At 37.6% G+C, this 19,228-nt stretch overlaps 1 non-coding gene across 1 annotated transcript; it reads right to left on the bottom strand.

The window, feature by feature from the left end:
* Window positions 1-7,772: 7,772 nt before the first annotated feature.
* LOC128293652 (small nucleolar RNA R71) lies at window positions 7,773-7,879 on the bottom strand. The gene has a single exon (XR_008283831.1). It is a non-coding gene; the product is annotated as a small nucleolar RNA R71 (small nucleolar RNA).
* Window positions 7,880-19,228: the final 11,349 nt, after the last annotated feature.

Below are 19,228 nucleotides of genomic sequence, written 5' to 3'. Positions count from 1 at the left end.
AATTTACCTTAGCCGAATGTCACCCATATTTTCATTTTATTCATAATTTCAACCACAACATTTCTATCTTTTACAAATTAATCCTTAATTCTCATTTTTGTCAAAAATCACTTTATAAAACTTGTATAGCTGTCATCTAGCTTCCATAATCTATCATTAAACTTCAAAGAACTAAAGTATTCAACAATGGCACATTTTAAAATCTATAACAGTTTCAAAAATGAAGGTACGGGTTAGCTAGATTAAGCTGCAACTAGCTCAAAAATGTAGAAATCATTAAAAACCGAGTCGAAACCATACCTTAATCAAGGATTGAAGCTAGACGAATGTATGAAGCAAAAATGGTGTTTATTCGCCCTAGATTTTCAGCAAGAAGATGAACACAATGAAAATTTTGGTTTTATTTTTATTATAATTAACATTATTAATCAATTTACCTTTTTAACCTTATTAAACTTTAAAAATTTCTAAAATACCAATCTAACAACTTCCACTAACCTTTATAATGGTCTATTTGACATGCAAGGACTCCCACATTTCAAACTATAGCCATATAATACTTTTAAACAATAGTATTCAACTTTTACGTGTTGCGCGATTTAGTCCTTTTTACCGAATTAAACATTTAAACAGTAAATTTTATTTACAAAACTTTCACATAAATAATCTATCATGCTGTAAACCTTATTAAAATAATAAAATAAATATTTTGACTTCAAATTTGTGGTCCCAAAACCACTATTCTGATTTGACCTAAAAATGGGCTGTTACAACTCTCCCTCTTTAAGGATTTTCGTCCGCGAAAATCTTACCGGTAAAAAGGTTGGGGTACTATTTTCACATAGCTTCCTCGGGTTCCCACGTGGCTTCTTCAGTCCCGTGTTTATGCCAAAGAACCTTCACAAGTGCTATACGTTTATTTCTCAATTCTTTGATTTCTTGGGCCAGAATCCTGATCGGTTCTTCATTGTACGATAAATCAGACTGTATCTCTACATCAACAGGAGAAATCACATGTGACAGATCTGATCTATACCGATGTAGCATCGAAACATGAAAAACATTATGTATCTTTTCTAGCTCAGATGGTAATGATAGTTGATATGCTACAGGCCCTACTATTTCAACAGTCTCATACGGCTCGATAAATCGCGGACTTAACTTTCCTTTACAACCAAACTGAAGACCCTTTTTCCATGGTGACACTTTTAGAAACAATTTGTCTCCTATTTGAAATTCAATCTCTCTACGTTTCAAATCTGCGTAAGATTTCTGTCAATCTGAAGCTGCTTTTAAATTATCTCGGATCATTTTCACTTTTTCTTCTGTTTCTTTGATTAGTTCAACCCCGTGAATCTTTTTCTCACTCAATTCAGTCCAGTATAACGGTGTTCGACACTTGCGACCATATAAAGCTTCGTACGGTGCCATCTTTATACTTATTTGAAAACTGTTGTTATACGCAAATTCAATCAGAGGCAAATATTTCTCCCAGTTAACTTCAAACTCGAGAATGCAACAGTGCAACATATCCTCAAGTATCTGTATAACTCTTTCGGACTGACTATCCGTCTAGGGATGAAAAGTTGTACTGAAATTCAATTTCGTTCCAAGAGCTTCTTGTAGTTTCTTTCAGAATCTTGATGTAAATCTCGAATCTTTATTGAAAATAATAGACAGTGGTACACCATGCAATCGTACGATTTCAGACAAGTACAATTCAGCTAATCTATCCAGAGAGTAATCCATATGTACCGGAATGAAATGAACAAATTTTGTTAGTTGATCCACGGAAACCCAAGTAGCATCTTTCTTTTTCGGAGTTAGGGGCAGTCTAGATACAAAATTCATGGTGACTCTATCCCATTTCCATTCAGGAATCAATACAGGCTACAGTAAACTAGATGGTACTTAATGTTTAGCTTTCACTTGTTGACAAATCAAATATTTCGATACAAACTCCGAGATACCCCGTTTCATTCCTGACCACCAATACTGCTGTTTGAAATCATTATACATCTTGGAACTACCCGGATGAACAAAAAAGTGACTACTGTGTGCTTCATACAAAATTTTCTGAATAAGCTCTGTATTTTTCGATACACAAATCCTATTTTGGAACATTAAACAATCATCAATCCCAATATGAAATTCTGAATCAGAAATAGGCTCACATTGAATTCGTTTAGCTTGTAGTCCATGATCATTTCTTTGAGCTTCACATATTTGTTGCAGAAATACCGGTTTAGCTTTCAATTTAGGTAAAATATATCTATCATCACTTATCATCAATTTAGTATTCATGGCTCGTAACGTAAACAATGATTTTCTGCTCAAAGCATCAGCAACTACATTAGCTTTTCCCGGGTGATTATCAATCACAAAGTCATAATCTTTTAATAGTTCAAGCCATCTTCGTTGTCGCAAATTCAGATCTTTCTGTGATATCATATATTTCAAGCTCTTATGATCTGTATAAATGTAGCATTTTCACCGTACAAGTAGTGTCACCAAATCTTTAATGCAAATACAGTCGTAGCCAGTTCTAAATCATGCGTCGGATAATTTTTTTCATGCGGTTTCAGCTATCGGGAAGCATAAGCTATAACTTTTCCTTCTTGCATTAAAACACAACCCAATCCATTCAGCGATGCATCACGAATTCTTTACCCGATTCAGGTTGAACCAAAATTGGTGCTTCTGTTAACAGTGCTTTCAACTGTTCAAAACTCTGCTGACACTTTTCTGACCATTCAAACTTTACATCTTTTTGTAGCAATCAAGTTATTGGTGTTGCAATCATTGAGAAGCCTTTCACAAATCTTCGATAATAACCTGCGAAGCCCAAAAAGCAACGAACTTCAGATATGTTTCCCTAAGGTTTCCAGTCAACAATAGCAGAAATCTTGCTTGGATCAACTCTAATACCGTCGACTGAAACAATATGTCCCAAAAATCCAACCTCTTTGAGCCAGAACTCACATTTACTAAACTTTGCAAATAACTGCTTATCACGTAGAGTTTGTAACACAATTTTCAAGTGTCTGGTATGCTCAAATTCATCTCGTGAATAGATCAGAATATCGTCAATGAATACTACAACAAATTTGTTTAAATATGGTCTGAATATACGATTCATCAAGTCCATAAAAATGGCAAGAGCATTAGTTAAACCAAAAGGCATAACAAGGAATTCATAAAGGCCATACCTTGTTCTAAAAGCGGGTTTCGACACTTTTGACTCTTTAACTCACAACTGATAGTAACCCGATCTCAAATCAATTTTTGAAAATACCGTACCCCCTTTCAACTGATTAAATAAGTCATCAATCCGTGGTAGAGGGTATTTGTTCTTTATAGTCACTTTATTCAATTTTCTATAGTTAATACACATGCGCATCGAGCCATCTTTCTTTTTCACAAACATTACTGGTGCAACCCAAGGAGAATAACTCGGTTGTACAAAACCTCTATTTCACAATTCTTGCAACTGTGCTTTCAACTCTTTTAATTCTGTTGGAGCCATTCTGTACGGAGCTATCGATATCGAAGTTGTTCCCGGTATTAACTCAATACCAAATTCGACTTCTCTGATCTACAGTAATCCCAGTAAGTCCTCTGGGAATACATCCGAGAACTCACAAACAACAGGTACGGATTCAATCTTTGATTCTGACACCTTCGTATCTAATATATATGCAAGATATGCATCATGACCTTTTCTCAAGTATTTCTGAGCTAGCATAGATGATATTACAGTAGGTAATTCATTCGAATCATTAGAATTAATTCGAAGAATCTCACTATTTTGACATTTTAATTCAATAGTCTTTTGTCTACAATTCACAACTGCATCATGCATAGTCAGCCAGTCCATATCCAGAATCACATCAAACTCATCGAACGGTAGAAGCATCAAATCAGCCAGAAAACAATAACCTCGGATCATCAGAGGATAATTTTTACAAATTTTGTCAACTAAAACAAACATGCTTAAGGGGTTCGATACTTTAATTACAAATTTTTTAGACTCAACATGTAAACTCTTTTTTAATACTAAATTCATACAGATATATGAATAGGTTGATCCAGGATCTATCAACGCATCTATATCAGTAACAAAAAGAGAAAAAGTATCGGTGATAACGTCTGGTGATAATGCTTCCTTACGTGCACGTATAGCATAAGCCTTGACTGGTGCTCGTGCCTCGGATCTCACAGTCGAATCTCTCGTAGCACCTCGATTACCACTCACATTTTCAGTGTTTCAGGGCGGTCTCCCTCTAGCATCCGTGTTACTTGTTTTCACTTGTTGTTCTCTTTCAGCTGTGAACTTTTCTTGACAATCATGGAGAAAATGATCCAAAGATCCACATTTAAAACAAGCTCCACTCACTAATCTGCATTCACCGTAATGTTGCTTATTGCAATGTTTACATTCAGATGTAGTATTTCTAACACTTCCCGCCTTGGCCACAGATGTTGCCTAAGCTTTTGAGCTTGATTGTCTCGCATTTTTGTCTTTGATAGAAATTCTCGCAAAAGCTGTAGAACAAGGTTGATATTCTTTAAATTTATTTGATACTGATTGATGTGATTTACATGTAAATCTTTTTCTAGACTCTCTAACCTTAGAATCGACTTTTCTTTTCTCTTTACACGTATCTTTGGCCTTACAGGCTTGATTAAACAGAACAACAAACTCTTTTAGCTCAAGAATTCCCACCAACACTTTGATTTCTTCATTTAATCCATCCTCGAATCATTTAAACATTATAGCTTCAGACGATACACATTCACGGGCATATTTGCTGAGTCGTACAAACTCTCGTTCATATTCTGTAACTGACATACTAAATTCTTTTCACTTCTGGTCGATGAATCTTTGGCTAATGTATTGCTTTCTAAATTTAACTTGGAAGAAATCCCAAGTGACTCATTCTGGCAGAACTACGGATATCAAGGTATTCCACCATTGATACGTAGCATCTCTTAACAACGATACTACACACTTCATACATTCTTCGTGTGTGCAGGGCAATTCATCGAATACCTGAATCGTGTTCTCGAGTCAAAATTTATCCCTTTCTGGGTCATCATTAGCAGTAGCTCTAAATTCCTCAGCCCCATGTTTCCATATTCTATCAACAGGTGTTTTATTCAATCGCAGAAGATCAGTACCTTGAGGAACTATTGGAATCAGTTGGGGAATAGGTGGGGGTAGAAGTTGCGAAATAGCGGGGTTCGTACGTATATACTGTGTGAACCATTCATTTAATATCTGAAAGAAGGCTTCTTTAGCCTCACCCCCGTGACTATTCGTCACAGGTCTAGATTCAGTAGGCGCTACTCCTTGAGCGGTAGCTAGAGCGTTACTTTCTATGTCATCTGCTACAGCTCGTTCAGGATCCATTACTATATATAAAAACACATTTAAGAACATCAGGAGTCGTCACACTATCACAGTTTTATATATGACATGTATAGCTAGACTCACATACGCTACGTTAGTCTTAGAACCGACTAAACCATAGCTCTAATACCAATAATATGTAACACCCTTAACCCATAACTGTCGTCGAAATAGGTTAATAGGCATTATTAGACTCGTGACTCAGTTTAGAACAATCTATATCGAATATCATCGCATTAAAGAAAATTTCAGTCATTCACATTCAATAAGAACTTAAAACCGAGCATACAATTGATAAACCTCAAAAGTAACATATTTTAACCCTATGCTTAGCATATTTTTGGATGATTTATCTTAAGATTTAGTGGATTTGATGCTCCTAATCCTTCCTATTTCATGTTTTATATCCAGATGAGCATGGAAAAGCGAAAAATGCAAGAAAAAGGCCAAAAATGGACAAAATGGGTTTATTTCAGTGCTTTACATGGCCTAGACACTCCCACACAGGCAATCCACATGCACGTGTGAGACACACGGGTAGTTCACATGCCCGTGCGTCATGCCCATGTTGATTTAAAACCATGTCAGAATTACACACGACTTACGGCACCTTCACACAGGCGCGCCACACGGCCGTGCCCCTGTCGAGCCCAAGTCTAATTCTACTCAGAAAAGGCTAATTTTCAGGGTTTTAAAGCATTCTAAAGTCTATATAAACACACTAGAAGAGGATCAAAAAGAGGGACGTAGAGTAGAACATAGAGAATACTTGAAGTCAGCCACTAGAATCAGCTCAGAAGCAGGATCTACTTCAAGACTGAAGATCTCTATTCAATTTCCTTAAGAAGTTCTTTGGGTTTCATTATGTTTTGTTGTTTTCCTAATTTTGAGATGTTTTCCCCTATCGTTATGAGCTAAACTCCCTAAATACCTAAGGGAGATGAAACCAAAGAGAGATCTTATTACTATTTGAATTATATGATAAATACTTGTTCTTATTCTTAATTATGTGTTGTTAATTCTTGTTTTAATATTTCAGGATATTAACTCAAGTCTGATGCGCTTATTCAGTAGAGCAAAAGTCCCTGTTTAAGAGTAGATCTAGCATAATTAAGCAGAGTTGAATGCAATCCTGACATAAGATGACATAAATCTGCTGGATTAGAGTTAAATCTAATAAGGGAATCCATAGATCAAGTTAATGCGACAATAGAGGTTTTAATTAAAAAGAGATTTCAATTAATCAACTTAGAGTCAGTTGTTCTTAGTCTCGAGAGAGATATTAACATAAATCAGGGATTTCTATAGACTAAGTCAAGTGAATAAATTATCTAATTTGGAAGTAATAAGTGAAGTCTAGGTGGATTCTTCCTTGGGTATTGTCTTCTCCATTGGTTTTCCAACAGTATTTTCTAATTTTTACCTATGTCGTGTTTTTAGTTAATTAAGTAGTTAATCTTAGTTTAAAAGCTTCTTTTTAATTCCTAGGCTAGATAATAAAAAGATAGTAATTACTAGTACTTTTAATCCTTGTGGATACGATATTTCTAGTCTCACCACAACTATACTACTGTTCGATAGGTGTGCTTGCCTTAGTCGAATTTTTAGTCAGTTTAGTGACCATCAAGTTTTTAGCGCCGTTGCCGAGGACTAAGATATTAGCAACGCTTGATTTTTATTACTTTAGCCATTTTTACTTTTATTGCAATTTATATTTTTTTAGCTTAATTGTTCTTTTCTAATTTTTCTTTTAATTGTTTCTGGCAGGTGTCTCTAGTTTATGACTAGAAGGAACCTGTCAGGACTTTTGCTTTTCAATAGTGAAATAGAGAGTACAGCTCGTAGAAACTGAAGAGAAATAAGACGAAGTCTACAATACATAGAGGAAGAACAAGAAGAAGGTATAGATTTTACTGAAGAGATGGCCGATAATCAGAACAATCTGTTACCTCCTGTAGTTGCCACAAATCCTGTTAATCAGAATCCTGCTCCTCGTACTATGTATGATTATGCTAAGCCTATTTTAACAAGAACTGAATCGAGTATTGTTTGATCTGCTGTTGCTGCAAATAATTTTGAACTGAAGCCTAACACTATTCAAATGATACAATAGTTTGTTCAGTTTGATGGTTTGCAGGACGAGGACCCAAACACTCATTTAGCAAATTTTCTGGAATTCTGCGACACCTTTAAGATCAATGGCATTTCTGACGATGCCATTCACCTTCAGTTATTTCCCTTTTCATTAAGGAATAAGTCTAAAGATTGGTTGAACTCGTTACCACGAGGGTCAATCACTACTTGGGAGAAAATGACTGAAAAATTTTTAATTAAATATTTTCTGTCGACTAAAACGGCTAAATTAAGGAATGATATCTCTTCTTTTGTGCAGATGGATTTAGAAACACTATATGACGCATGGGAGAGATATAAGGATTTATTGAAAATGTGCCTTCACCATTGGTTACCTTTAATGCTATAGTTTCAAACTTTCCACAATGGTTTGAACCCCTCAACTAGACAGATGATTGATGTAGCAGCTGGCGAAACTTTAAATAACAAAACACCCAAAGAGGTTTATGAATTTATTTAAGAGATGTCACTGAATAACTATCAGTGGCAAGTCATGAGGACAAAGCCTAGTAAATCAGCTGGTGTTTTCAACTTAGATGCAGTCACCATGTTATCAAACCAGGTGGAACTCTTGAATAAAAAGATTGATGGTCTATGTGATTCTATTCATGCACATCCTGTGGTGCAGTGTGACATCAGTGGAGGTGGAATGGACAATTTAGAATATTTACCCTTCGGCCCTAGCATGGAGGACGAGTAGATGACTTATATGGGTAATAATCCTCGACCTCAAAATAATCCTTACAGTAACACTTGCAATGCAGGTTGGAGGAACCACCCAAATTTCTCATGGGGAGGTCAAGGAAATCAGAGACCGCCACCACCCCCAGGCTTCCAAAAACAACCCTACCAGCAAGAGAAAAAGTCAAACCTTGAAGAGATGATGACGAAGTTTATTTCAGTGGCAGAAACCCATTTTCAAAACATTGAAACTGCACTTAAAAATCAACAGGCATCAATTCAAGGGCTCGAGAATCAAATAGGATAGCTAGCTAAGATGATTTCAGAGAGACCACAAAGGAGCCTGCCTAGTAGCACTGAACCCAACCCAAAAGAGCACGTGAAAGCAGTTACCTTAAGGAGTGGGAAAGTGTTAACTGAATCTGAGAAGAAATTACCATAAAAAAACTGATAGGAAAGAGGATGAGGAAATAAAACCCGGAATAAGTGAAAAACCGGTATTGAAGGAGTATAAACCACCGATCCTATATCCAGCAAAGTTGAAGAAAGACCGCATGAATGCACAATTTGGTAAATTTCTTGAACTTTATAAACAGTTGCATATTAACTTACCTTTTGTTGAAGCTATTTCGCAAATGCCTACATACGCAAAATTCTTGAAGGAGCTTCTAGCAAATAAAAGGAAGTTTGAAGATTTGTCTATAGTAGAACTCAATGAGGAGTGCTCAGAGATACTCCAAAATAAACTGCCAACCAAACTAAAAGATCCAGGAAGTTTTACTATTCCCTGCTTAATTGGTAGTTTACATGTTGAGAAGACACTAGCTGATTTAGGCGCTAGTATGAATTTGATGCCTTACAAAATGTTCAAGCAACTTGGCCTTGGAGAACCAAAACCTACTAGGAGAGTATTCAACTAACTGATAGATCTATTAAATATCCTAGGGGTATTATTGAATATGTACTCGTAAAAGTAGATAAATTCATATTCCCTGTTGATTTTTTTGTGCTTGACATGGATGAGGATGTTGAGGTGCCTTTAATTTTAGGGCGCCCCTTTTTAGCCACTGTTAGGGCTGTTATTGATGTGGGTGATGGTAAACTTATGCTTAGGGTAGGCAATGAAGAAATTACCTTTAAAATCTATGATGCTATGCGATTCTCTAAAGAGTAAGACGATTCTTGTTATTTTATTAATTCCATTGATCATTCTGTTCAAGACTCTTTTCAGGAAATTGCCCTTAAAGACACGTTGAAACTGTGTCTTACTCAAGGAAAGGGGGAAGATAACATTACCATTGAGTTATGGAAGTTACAAACTAATGAAACCTTTCCAAAATAAGCAAAATATGAGGGTATTGAGGTAAATAGAGAACTTAAGAAAAAACCCTCTATCGAAGAACCTTCTAAATTAGAACTAAAGCAATTGCCAAATCACTTGGAATATGCATTCATTGGAGATAATTCTACATTACTAGTGATTATTGTTTCTAACTTGCAACCCAAGGAGAAAGAAGAGTTACTTCAAGTATTAAGAGTATATAAAAGGGCCATAGCTTGGAAAATTTCTGACATTAAAGGAATCAGCACTTCCTTTTGCACCTACAAAATTTTAATGGAGGATGAATATAAACCATGTGTGCAAGCTCAAAGACGACCGAATCCTAGCATGAAAGAAGTAATAAAAGTTGAGGTAATTAAACTTCTAGATGCTAGAATTATTTATCCTATTTCTGATAGTTATTGGGTAAGTCTTGTACAGGTTGTTCCTAAGAAATGAGGCTTGACTGTTGTGGCTAATGAGAAGAATGAATTGATCCCAACACGAACAATCACAGGATGGAGAGTTAGCATTGACTATAGGAATTTGAACGATGCCACGAGAAAAGATCACTTTCCCTTACCTTTCATTGACCATATGTTGGAAACATTATCTGGGCATATGTATTATTGCTTCCTAGATGGACTCTCTAGTTACTTCCAAATCCTAATAGCTCCTGAGTACCAAGAGAAAATGACATTTACATGTCTGTACGATATGTTTGCTTATCGAAAAATGCCTTTTGGATTATGTAATGCTCCTGCTACTTTTCAGCGATGAATGTTAGCCATTTTTGATGAACTCGTAGAAGACATTATGGAGGTATTTATGAATGACTTGTCGGTATTAGGTAACTCTTTCCACCTTTGCCTTAAAAATTTAAAACGAGTTCTAATGAGATGTGAGAAAACGAACCTTGTACTAAATTGGGAAAAATGTCACTTCATAGTTCGTGAAGAGATTGTGTTAGGACACAAAATTTTTAGTAAAGGGATCGAGGTTGACAAAGCGAAAATTAAAACTATCAAGAAATTACCTCCCCTAGTACAGTTAAGGCTATTCGAACCTTTTTAGGACATGCTGGATTTTATAGAAGATTTATTAAGGACTTTTCTAAAATAGCTAAGCCTTTAACAAATTTACTAGAAAAGGATGTGCCTTTCGATTTCAATCAGGAATGTTTAGAAATATTTAACACTCTGAAAGATAAATTAATTAATGCCCCGATTGTAGTTGCACATGATTGGAATTTACCCTTTGAACTAATGTGTGATGCGAGTGATTTTTCAGTAGGTGCAGTTCTTGGAAAGCGAAGAGACAAACATTTTCAACCAATCTATTATGCTAGCAAGACATTGACAGCCGCACAAGAAAACTATACAATGACTGAGAAAGAATTATTAGCTGTGATTTTTGCATTCGATAAATTTAGACCATATTTAATTTTATCTAAAGTTTTCGTATACACTAACCATTCAGCTCTTCGGTATCTCCTCACTAAATTAGATGCAAAACCTCGACTAATAAGATGGATTTTACTGTTGCAAGAATTCAATTTAGAAATTCAAGATAAGAAGGGAGTAGAAAATCTTGCAGCAGATCATTTTTCCAGATTAGAGAACCCACATCTTAAGGAGCTTGATGGACATGAGATAAATGAATCATTCCTTGAAGAACAACTCTTTGCTATATATAACTCTGAGGTACCTTGGTTTGTAGACATTGCGAATTATTTAGCTACTAACGTTACACCAAAAGGGTTGACCCATCAGTAAAAGAAGCGATTCTTTACTAATGTTAAAAACTACTTTGGGGAAGATCCTTTTCTTTTTCGTATATGTGCAGATCAAGTCATTAGAAGATGTGTCACAAAGTCAGAAGCAATTAAAATCTTGGAACATTGTCACTCAGGACCGACTAGAGGATATTACAGTGGGATTAGGACCACACATAAAGCGTTCAAATCAGGTTTTATTAGCCCATAGTGTTTAAAGATGCCAACAGGTATATTACTTCTTTTGATAAATGCCAACGAATAGGTAACATCTCCAAACGTGATGAAATGCCTCAGACATATATGCTCTCTTGTGAAATATTTGATATTTGGGGTATCGATTTTATAGGCCCATACCCTAGTTCATATGGCAATAAATACATACTAGTAGCAGTCGATTATATGTCAAAGTGGGTAGAAGCTCGGGCTTTACCTAATAATGATGTTAGAGTGGTGATTAGGTTCCTTAAGAAACTCTTCTCTCAATTTGGAACACCTAGAGCAATTATTAGTGATAGAAGAACACTTTTTTGTAATGCTCAATTTGATAAAGTGATTCAGAAATATGGAGTGCATCATAGGATAGCTAACCCTTACCATCCTCAAACCAGTGGACAAGTCGAAGTAGCAAATCGAGAGCTTAAACATATCCTAAAAAAGACTGTAGAGTCAAATAGGAAGGATTGGGGAATAGAAGTAGATGATGCTTTATAGGCCTATAGAACTGCTTTTAAGACCCCCATAGGAACATCTCTTTACAGACTTTTTTATGGGAAAAGTTGTCATCTACTGTTCGAACTAGAACACAAGGCATTCTGGGCTATAAAATTTCTAAACTTGGATCTCAAACTTACAGGTGAGAAAAGGTTGATGTAGCTGAATGAGCTAAATGAGTGGCGAGCTAATGCATATGAAAATTCACGATTATACAAGGAAGCAACGAAGCGCCACCATGATGCTCGTTTAAAGCATCACAAGCAATTTGAAGCTAGAGATCTTGTCCTACTATACAACTTAAGGCTCAAATTGTTTCTTAGGAAGCTAAAATCACGATGGTTAGGTCCATTCGTAGTCCAAACCGTTTTTCCATATGGCACAGTAGAGGTAAGTCATCCAACCCAAGACACTTTCAAGGTAAACATACATCATCTTAAACTTTATAACAGTGAGGATTTTAAACATAATAGAGAGGAGCTACGACTCTGCGAACCTGCCTAAATATGCCCTCAAGGTTTGAGCTTAGACTTTAAATTAGCGCTTCTCGAGAGACAACCCGAGCACTAACCCCACTAAATAAGTTTATTTTTCTTCCCTTTTTCATAGTTTAAATGCAGGAAACTTTTTACACACACGGCCTAACACACGGGCATGTCCTAGGCTGTGTGCTCACTACGGGTTGGAGCCATGGGCATGCCTTGAGCCGTGTAAACTCTTAAAGTATTAGTGTTGACATTCGACAGTGGCGAACACAGCCTGGACACATGAGCGTGTCCTAGGCCATATGAGAATTGGAGCTAAACTTTCAACTTTTAAATATAATAGGGAGCTCCACGGGCAAGGTATACGGCTGTGTGTTCAGACACACGGGTGTGTGGGATAAAACACAGGCATGCCTGAGGCTGTGTGGGAACCTGAGCGTACACATTGAAATCTTCAACAAGTCAGAATAAGACACGAGCAGGTCCCATAGTCGTGCCCAACAGTCGTGTGTAATCCTAACCATAAAGCACGGGCATGTTAGAACTCAAACAGGCGTAGGAGAAGAAAATGAAAGAGGACAAGGTCGTGCGATTCAGCCATGCGTACACACGACTTGGACAAACGACTGTGTCCAAAGGCCATGGGTGACACTGACTTAAAACATCAGACCACAAGCACACATTAAGACAGGGCGTGTTAGAACTCAAATGGGCGTAAGAGAAGCGAACAAAAGAGCACATAGCCGTGTGATTTGGCTGTGTGTACCACACGACCTGGACACATGGGCGTGCCTAAAGGCCGTATGAGATACTGACTTAAAATTTCACGAAAAACACGGGCTAGGAGCAAGACACACGGGCGTGGGCAATGGCCATGTGGTCCAAAACGGGGTCTGCACGATCGTGGCCCCCTTTTTACTTAAAACCCTAACCCTAAATTTCCCCATCCCTATTTAAACTTACTATTCACCTCACCCTTTTCACTATTCACCCCAGCCACCACAATCATTCCGTCCACCATTTTTCCCCCTCTTTCCCTTTCCCTTTCCCTTTCTTTTCTTTTCTTTTCTTCCCCTCCGACCACCGCCCACCTGCAGCCCCCGTACCGTTCGCCTTCTGCACCAACCACCACGTACCACTGTACCACTCGCCTCTTGCGCTTACCACCACCAACCGTCAGTGCCCATGTTCTTCAACCCCTCTATGCCCTATTTTATTCTTTTACTTTTGATTATTGTTTTGTTAACTTTATTTTTTAGCATTTATTTTTATTGAAGATTTATGATTGTTGTTAGTGCATTCATTTTAACCATATCATAAAATACAGCATCCCTTTCTACAGTTCCCACCAAGACCTAAGGAGGAGATGTTTTAGATTCTATGTGCTCGACCCCTCGGCGTGGGTCAGTGTATTGACTGGGCTGCATTGGAACAGGTCCATCTTGCTGACTGAGTTCGGACCCTTCTTACTACTGCTCCTTAGAACTGTTTCTTCGACATTATTGAGCCGACATACCTGGGGTTCACTTTGGAACTTTGTTCGACATTTCATTTGCAGATGGTTATGTCAGAGTAAAATGACCCTGGCACAGTCCAGCTCCGTCTTGGCGGTCTAGCGCATCAACTGAGTGTCCTAGAATTCAGAGTTGCCTTGGGACTTTACACAGAGGAATTTATGAAGGACGACAACTTTCCCCATCTCCACCGTCACATTCATTACATACCTTCTTCATGTTGGGTAGCCCTCATTCCTACTACGGGCATCTATGACCTCAACTGCTCCAAGGCATCGACTCTCTCTCCAGCATTACGATATCTGCACGCCCTTTTAGCTCACACCTTAACAGGGCAACGAGAGAGCACTGGCGTCGTTAATACTCACGACGCATACTTCTTATAGAGCAGAGGCAAGGGCAAGTTTTCGACCTCGCCTACTTCATAGCACTCGCCTTTCGCCATCAAACCGAACGACACAGGAAGGGGGCAATTTGTATCGGCCCTTACGTGACTCGTCTAACTCGACACTTTGGGCTCCTTAACACATTGGTGCAATCCTTGTCACTCACACTCAACGGTCAGATGTCCCGACAGGGCATCTTGAGCATGCTCCACATGAGGATGATAAAGTGTCATTGTGGGTTCGATTTTCCTCAATACCGATTAGCCCGGGCCACCTATTAGGATGACCCCGAGGATATTACTGATGATATCCCTTCCTTTCAGGAGAACCCACCTCATCCGCCACAGTCGAGTCACAGACCAGTTCATGGGGCTACTTTATTGACAGAAATTTCTGACCATCTGACTCGATTCGAGCACTATTGCACTCAGCAGTTCAACAGCTCCGCTCAGCGGTTCGAAAGTATTGAGGCAACTCTGTAGCAAATTTGCCAACATTTCCACATTTCGCCTCTAGCACCACCATCTCACGATCCAACTGCCGATGAGGACTTTTGAGTCCATTTATTTTTCACTTTATTTTTCTGTTCTTTGTGTTTTTATTTCTATTTTTATTTTCATGTTCTAACAGACTTTTATTAGTAAATTTTGAACCTTTTATTTATATGGCTGTTTCTTTAAGAGTAACTATGATAACCCCATCGATATAACTCCCTAAAACATTACTGGTGATATCGCAGTTTCAAAAGGTTCTCACTTTACCCTACAGGGGCTTTACGGTCTTTTTACCTATTAGGGGTATTTTAGTCATTTCATCCTACAAGGGTGTTTTGGTAAATCTACAAACCAAGGGTATTTTAGTAATTTTGTAAAACAATGGTATTTCTATAATTTTTAGAAAGTCAAGGGTATTTCTGTAATTTTGTAAATCAGGGGTATTTTGGTAATTTTACAAATTGAGGGTATTTCGTAATTTCACAAACCGTGGTATTTTGGTAATTTTACAAACTAGGGTATTTTGGTAATTCTACCCTATAGGGTATTTCAAGAATTTCACAATCGAGGGTAAAACGGTAATTTTGTAAGTCGAGGGTAAAATAGTAATTCTGTAAATCAAGGGTAAAACAGTAATTCTATAAATAGAGGGTAAAATGATAATTCTGTAAATCGAGGGTAAAACGATAATTCTATAAATCAAGGGTAAAACGGTATAAATCGGGCCGGATCCGATGTGTCACATTGAAGTTTTTAAGAAAACCCATGCCTCTTTCAACGTCTTTCTTAGTGTTTTAAAAGATAGTCTTTGCTAAGTTAATAAAGTGAATGGAAGCTGTGCACCAAGTAGGTATCCGAAACAGAGGAGGTGAGCCATGAAGGCTGCTTAAGTACCAAGCTCTTGATTGGATCCAATCTTAGACATGCCCACAACCATTGCCACATTTTGGTGCTAGGTTAGTTTTGAAAAAAAAAATGAGTTGCAATTCATTTAAGTCGATATTTTTGATAAACCGATTAATTGTATCGTTGCGCTATTTTGAAAACAATTATCATTTTGGAAATGCTCCCTAGGTCTAACTCATATTGTTATCAGAAAAATATAGGGTATAAAATAAAATAATCCTAGAAAAATAAATAAAATGGCCTTATTACAACCCAAAACCAAATAATAATATTAATAAGATAAAACTTATAAAGAAATAAATCGGCTACTTATTGCAATTAAAATAAATGTAAAGCAGAGAGTATGGCCATCTCCGAGTCCTCGCAGCTCCAAACCATCTAAGCTTAGGGATTACCTTGCAGTTAGAAACGGGTGAGTTTACGAAAACTCGATGTGTAATCCTAATAACAAACAAACAGTGAAAACACAAGATCAAGACAATCGGGCCAAAGCCCTATTCAGTCTCGACATATCTTGGGTGAAGCCTTTCGTTTAATCTACTTCGGGTCAAGCCTTTTCATAAATCATATCATCGGGTCAAGCTTTTATTGTAAACAGTATGGCCTATAGGCCCATTTCAATAACACATGAAATATCAATGAATGTATGCAAGCCCATTTCAATATCACATGAAATACCAATGAATGTATGCAAGCCCATTTGGGGAGACTACGCAACCCACCATCCGCTACTCTCCACCGTACCAACCAAGCTCTCCATGTGGGAATAACTCAACCCACCCAACCAAACTCTCTCTTGGCAAAGATAGTCTTTATCATATAACCGAGGCCTAGCCTCTTTTAATAATGGGCAAAGCCCTTTTGATAAACCGGGCAAAGCCCTTTTTGATAAACCGGGCAAAGCCCTTTTGATGGCCCGGGCAAAGCCTTTTGGTAAACCGGGGCATAGCCCTTTTAGCATTTCCTCCATTTATAAAACCCAACCCATGCAACATGTCATGTATGCGAATGTCATGCCCATATTTGAATCAAACAATCACAGTCAAGTCATTCATATCACCAACATATATTCACAATCAAATCCACAACCACACAAATCCAAGTCACCACTTGCCCACAAGGGCAAAACAGTCATTTTCACATTATAAGGGTAATTTCGTAATTTTACCAAATATCGGGGTTTTCCATGTTCATCAACAATTATCAATATTTTCGAGTGTTTAAACAATGATCTTTAACCCACTTTATCAAACTCAGGCTTTTGGGCCCAAAACTTCTAATGGGCCCTACGAATGCCGATTTAGCCCATTAAGCCCACATAATCCAAATTTTACAACAGTACTAACTGTGTTAACATGTAACTTTTCTAGATTCCATTTTCTATCAGTTTTACCCAAACGGGCCCGAAGCCCATTGGGCCCGATTCCAGCCCATTGAGGCCCAACTTACCATCGTGCACAAAATTGAGTTCTTACCTGTTCCATCGATCCAAACACCGATCATATCGTATTTATCGCATCTACACCCAAACGCAACATTACAAGTTCTCGAAATACCGGTATTTTAGCATTTCGGCTTCTTAGCAAATATTAATCTAAGCTATTACGAGGGTTAGTACACACCTGTTACGGGTTGAAGTTGAAACGTTTCCAAAATCAATCGCCTACAATAACCACCACCATCACTCAAACTTAACTAATCCAATATCAATATATGTAAATCCTAAACACATCACCATACTAACATAAGGGCATATTCATCATTTTACCATACGAAATATTACGGTCACTTTACCCTACTGGGGCTTTACGGTCTTTTTACCTAATAGGGGTATTTTAGTCATTTCATCCTACAAGGGTGTTTTGGTAAATCTACAAACCAAGGGTATTTCAGTAATTTTGTAAACCAATGGTATTTCTATAATTTTTAAAAACTCAAGGGTATTTCTATAACTTTGTATATCAGGGGTATTTTGGTAATTTTACAAATTGAGGGTATTTCGGTAATTTCACAAACTAGTGGTATTTTGGTAATTTTACAAACTAGGGGTATTTTGGTAATTTTACAAATCATGGGTATTTTAGCAATTTTACAGACTAGGGTATTTTGGTAATTTTACTGATCGAGGGTATTTTGGTAATTTTGTAAACCAAGGGTATTTTAGTAATTTTGTAAATCGAGGTAAAACAAAATTTTGTAAATCAAGGGTAAAATAGTAATTCTATAAATCGAGGTAAAACAAAGAATTTTGTAAATCGAGGGTAAAACGGTAATTCTGTAAGTCGAGGGTAAAATGGTAATTTTTTGTAAGTCGAGGGTAAAATGGTAATTCTATAAATCGAGGGTACTTTGGTAATTTTACAATTTGAGGGTATTTCAAGAATTTGGTAAACTAAAGTATTCTAAACAGGGATAACAATACGAATGGGCCTAAAGCCTATTCTCATTAAATGGGCCCACGCTCGTGTGGCCCTTTTAGCCCAAATCTAGCCACGATATGAGATTCACCTAATGTAGTCTAATATTTACTACACAATCAAACAACTTATCCAATTGGGCCGTAGGCCCATTGGGCCCACATGACCCCTTTCTACCATCGCGGCTGAAGTAGCCATCCTACTGACTAGAGTAGCGAAATACACACGATTGGCGTGAAGTTAATCCACGCTCGAGCACTCTTAACCGACGCCCAACCCAAACGAGCATGCCATACAGCGAAAGGGATCAGCCAAGAAAGGTACCTTTACTCTCCTCATGGTTCTCTCTATTTAAAGCCAGCTTCGCATTCACTCTTATGTTAGCTTCCCGATGTGGGATCCTTCCAACATCAGAGTTTAAATTCAACACCAACACTTGTCGCCCCCTGTTAGCAAAATAAATGCTCCTTGCTTGCCGTGGGATTCGAACCCATGCCTCCCCTCAGATGCTCCACACGCTACTTGCCACTAAACCACAAGGCTTTTTGTGTCATATTTTATCCCCAATTAATTATAAGGTCTAAAGGCTAAAGTCCAGGTTCCCTAAAAAAAAACCAAAATAAATTGCAAGAGCCAAGGCTTGAACCCAGGCTCCCATACAACCTTAATGACGCCACAAAACCCGGCCCAGACGTTACGGCCGAATCTGACGTGCCACATTGGAGTTAAAAATCCACGTTTCGTTTTAGCGCTTTAAAAACCATCTTCTGTTAAGCTTAACCAAGTGAATGGAGGCTGGGCACCAGGTAGGAATCCGTAACAGAGGAGGTGAGCCATGAAGGCTACTTAAGTACCAAGCTCTTCGATTGGATCCAATCCTAGACATGCCTACAACCATTGCCACACTAGGTTTTAACGAGTTTTATTTAGGTGGATATCTTTGATAAATTGAATGATCGTGACGTTGTGTTATTTTGGAAACAAGTATCG

The sequence above is a fragment of the Gossypium arboreum genome, chromosome 5 (genome assembly GCF_025698485.1).
Source record: "Gossypium arboreum isolate Shixiya-1 chromosome 5, ASM2569848v2, whole genome shotgun sequence".
Lineage (NCBI taxonomy): Eukaryota > Viridiplantae > Streptophyta > Magnoliopsida > Malvales > Malvaceae > Gossypium > Gossypium arboreum.
Note: the sequence above shows the minus strand (reverse complement) of the source record. Positions and strands in the feature narration are given on the sequence as shown.